Below are 4505 nucleotides of genomic sequence, written 5' to 3' on the forward strand. Positions count from 1 at the left end.
TGTGTGTGTGTGTGTGTGTGTGTGTGTGTGTGTGTGTGTGTGTGTGTGTGTGTGTGTGTGTGTGTGTGTTTTAAATATTCATCCCACTTTCAAACCATCCACCTATTAGATTAAGTTAAGGAAAGAGAAGCACATGATCACCATTCAGGCACATGCATAATTTTAAAAATGATAAAAAAAAGTTCTAAAAATAACTCCAGCTAATTCCTCTAGGTAAACTGGGTGATGAATGTGAGGTCTTCGAGGAGCCTATAGATCTCTCAGCTGGCAGTAATACAATTTTCATGAAAATGCTAATTAATTATACCTGTGGTTAATGGAATTTTAGAGGAGCTTTCGGAGCAACCAGGTGTTGTGGGATGGGATGGTGGGAGGAAGCCGCGGTTTGATGGATGAAGTAGAACTTTGCCCTGCAAAACCTGCCGTCCCACATTTGTGTTTGCTTTGACTGGGCCATCGCGCATCTGTCTGCTCAACGTCTTAGTTTCTCCTGGCTAACCTGCACCAGATGGCGTTTGAGCCTTAGACACACAAGAGCAGTTGTGGTTTTAATGACTGACCGATTTGTGAATTTTTGTTGTCCACTGATATGCAAGACAAGTGTGAAAGAGACAAGAAAATAGACAGAATAGAGAAAAATATTAATGCACGATGCTTTATTTGTGCAGACCAGAAAACGAAGAACTGCAAATGACAAATTGTTTAAGAAAAACACTGAAAAAATCCTATGTAATCAACTTCCTACAAGCACACAAAGCAACATAAACACTCTGTTGAAACAGCCACCAAACACCATAACAAGCCCATGCTAGGATGAACACAACTGTCACAGCTTTAGGAAACAGGCAGACATGTTTGACGCTTGTTTAATTCAACGCAATTAGCACGAGAAGCTTCAGTGAGTTTTGCACTAGGTTTAGGCAGATTAGATTTCTGCCACTTCCTTCTATGCAGGCCAAGGGCAAGGCAAGAACTGTCCCTTCCAACACACACACACACACACACACACACAGGCTCTGGTGTAATAAAACACACACTCTTTGTAAATTTAATTAGCTCTGAAAATTAAGCTGAGGTCCATACTTCACAGATGGACTCTGGGCAAAATGAACAAGTTTTAACATACCAGACTTTCCCCTGACAGAATTATGAAAACGTAGTTACATTTGGGTTCTTGCCAGCAAGATACATTCATGAAATGTTTTTTTTTTTTTTTAGATCATATTTTAGATCATAGGATGTGATATAATGAGAAATGCATTATTGTATTAGTCTATTGATATATTCAGACACTTAAACAACATGCAACATACAATAAAACAAAGAGTAGAAATAGAGAAGAATTCAAAATAACCAGCAGAGGATATGTTTTGCAGAGTCAGCTGGCTTGAGGACACATTTTCCTCTGGAGTCGTATGGATTCCAGTTTGAACACGTTCTCACAGTGGTTGCAGCAGACTTTAAATTGGCTTGACCCTTATAAAACTGCACAGTCACACTAGTGACTAATATAATAATTTGGCGACTTCAGAAGTCCTCAAATGTCAATTCAAATGTCTGTGTGGTTTCAACTGTAAAAATATTCTCTTACCAAAAATGATATAATTCATCATTGTTTTTGCTTCTGTGGTCATGATTTTTCAGATGAAATGCCCACAGTCAAGTCTGGCCTGTCTCCTTATAAGGAAGTGTGATACACTTTTGGAATGGCTTGTTTTCTGAAAGCCAGAATGTGGAGTTTCTCGGCCAGGGAGTTCCCATGAGGAACTGGGGCTTTCCCTTAATCTCCTGTTTGTACTGTTTGCTTTTAAAGGTGAAATGTGTGATTTTTTTTTTCTTGATGTTAAAATATTCTTTCCTATCTTAGTTTAATAAGCAGAGACAGCTATAAGTAAGTCATTCGTAGGTTAATTTCTCTGGAAAGTATACACTTTGTGATTCTGTGTTGCATTCAAAACATTGCTTTGTTTGTTGAAGAATCTTAACCAGCCTGACATAGCAACAGCTTAACCAATGGTGTGAGTTTAAAGCAGAATTAACTTATTTGTCGACCAATGGCAGACAGGGAGAGTATTTAGGAAACCTGTTTGAAAACAATCACAATTTTTTGTAGAAATTCAAATTTGACTGGTTGTAATACATAAAAATATAAAATAATACATATATAATATATACACAGTATTCAAATAATCATTTGCATATTTGGGAAACCAGTGCTTATATTTTTTCAATATACTGCAATATATGCATGGACCATGCTGATAAATATGAAAAATATATAGCAATGAAGACAAAAACTGCACTAAACTTTTACATTTAACAGCTTTATTAAAAAGCTCAAGTAATTTCTCAATATTTATTTATTTATTTATTATTCATGTACATCTGTATATTATAAAGTGCATTGTTTAATATAAAATGTCATCACGATATATAAGTAAATATATAAGTAAAGTGGCAATTCCTTATGTATCATACAATATGTATGGAAGCCCATTTCCGCCACGTAAGAAAAAAATTCATTCCTTAAAAAGTCAAAATGATGACATTATGACTTACTAAGTTGAAATTATGACTTTAAAAGTCATAATTACGAGGTAAAAAGTCGAAATTATGACTTAGTAAGTCGAAATTATGAGATAAAAAGTCGAAATTATGACTTAAGTCATAATTACGAGATAAAAAGTCATAACGTTTTGAGATATAAAATGCTTAACGTGCAACTCAGCATGTTGCGTTCATATTCTGCGCTATATTCTGCTTGTCTGTAAATGGTATATGCTTTATTAATAAGGTGTAAATTGAACTTGGTCCCCCAAACTGCCAAATTAACGCGTTTCAGAATGTCCCGTTTATCATTATAGACCACTATCCTGTGACCAATGTGTTTATAAAGTCATTAAGTCAATTTCGACTTGTAAAGTCATAATTTCGATTTATCTCATAATTTCGACTATCTAAAGTCATAATTCCGACTTTGTATCTCGTAATTATGACTTAAGTCAAATGTGTTTATAAAGTCATTAAGTCAATTTTCGACTTGTAAAGTCATAATTTCAACTTTTGAAGTCATAATTTCGACTTTTGAAGTCATAATTTCGACTTTTGAAGTCATAATTATGACTTGTCATAATTTTGAATTTTTAGCTCATAATTTCGATTTAGTAAGTCATCATTTCGACTTTTTATCTCGTAATTATGACTTTTAAAGTCATAATTTCGACTTAGTAAGTCATAATTTCGACTTTTTATCTCGTAATTATGACTTAAGTATGTCATAATTTTTACTTTTTAAGGCATTAATTTTTTTCTTACGTGGCGGAAATGGGCTTCCATAAATATGTTGTAAATATATTAGCACAATATGTTATTCTGTATATTTTCAATATGCATTGAATAATTTGATATATTGATCATTAATATATACACTCTAAAAAATGCTGGGTTAAATACAACCCAGTGCTGGGTAAAATATGGACAAACCCAGCGATTGGGTTGTTTTGACCCAGCAGTTGGGTTACTGCCCAGAAGGTTGGGTTAAACATTTAACACAACTGTTGGTTGAAAACAACCCAATCGCTGGGTTTGTCCATATTTCACCCAGCGCTGTGTTGTATTTAACCCAGCATTTTTTAGAGTATAAGGCAATATATTTTCTTTGGGAAAGCTGTAAGGCTTATATACAGTATATGAAGGATTACTGTAGTAAAATGTATTGGAATTGCTCGCTTTTTTCATCAGTTTCTTTCCCCCTTTTTTCCCTCTCTTTGTCTTTTTGAAGCAGAAAGTGGTTAATAAATCACGAGGCGCTCATTAGTTCTGATCTGTGATCAGCTGGTGTGAGGGAAACTGATCCAGACTGTCTCTTCTCCAGCCAAGCTTTCTGATCTCAAATCGCTGGCTGTTCCACAGCTCTCTTATCTTCCTGCCATGTATATTTTAGCACAGCCAGATCAGATCAGCACTCATTCAGCAGACTTCAGAAACAAAGACCTTATATTTTTAATATCGTTAAACTGAGTCAGGACATACAAATGTTGCACAATAGGGAACAGACAGAGTTTGCAATTAGCACTTTCTTCACTAATTGAGTTTGAGACTAGCAAAACCATTATGTTAGTTCATGTTGAGTACAAAAGGAATATGATATTTAATGAAAAGCTGGTATTGGTGATGATTAGTGTATCTACAACAGATCCACTACATGGATGTTATCCTGCATTTTTAGCTAGTTTTAGCTCTGACGGCTATGTGCCGCTGACATTGTCTTAGCACTACTGTAAATGTTGGTTCACCAGTGACATTTTTTGAAAATGTTGTATGGGATGACATTAGTTTCAGATTATGGCAGGTTTTTAGCTTCTCCGAGCACTAAAGCATCTCCCCAAAAACCTCTGCTTGGCACTTTTCACTGTCCATTTGCTCAGTATATGCTGTGGAAGCAAATGGCTGAATCCTGCTCAAAGATCTCCATTTTTTTTCTTTTGCAAAAATTAGATATTAAA

The 4505-nt window shown here is 35.0% G+C and overlaps 1 protein-coding gene across 1 annotated transcript in view; it reads left to right on the forward strand.

Moving 5' to 3' along the window:
• Positions 1 to 4505, forward strand: part of LOC107653784 (neuropilin-1a-like) — a 46608-nt gene that overhangs the window by 20952 nt on the left and 21151 nt on the right. The window lies entirely within an intron of this gene.

The sequence above is a fragment of the Sinocyclocheilus anshuiensis genome, unplaced genomic scaffold, assembly GCF_001515605.1.
Source record: "Sinocyclocheilus anshuiensis isolate Anshui unplaced genomic scaffold, SAMN03320099.WGS_v1.1 scaffold79, whole genome shotgun sequence".
Classification (NCBI taxonomy): domain Eukaryota; kingdom Metazoa; phylum Chordata; class Actinopteri; order Cypriniformes; family Cyprinidae; genus Sinocyclocheilus; species Sinocyclocheilus anshuiensis.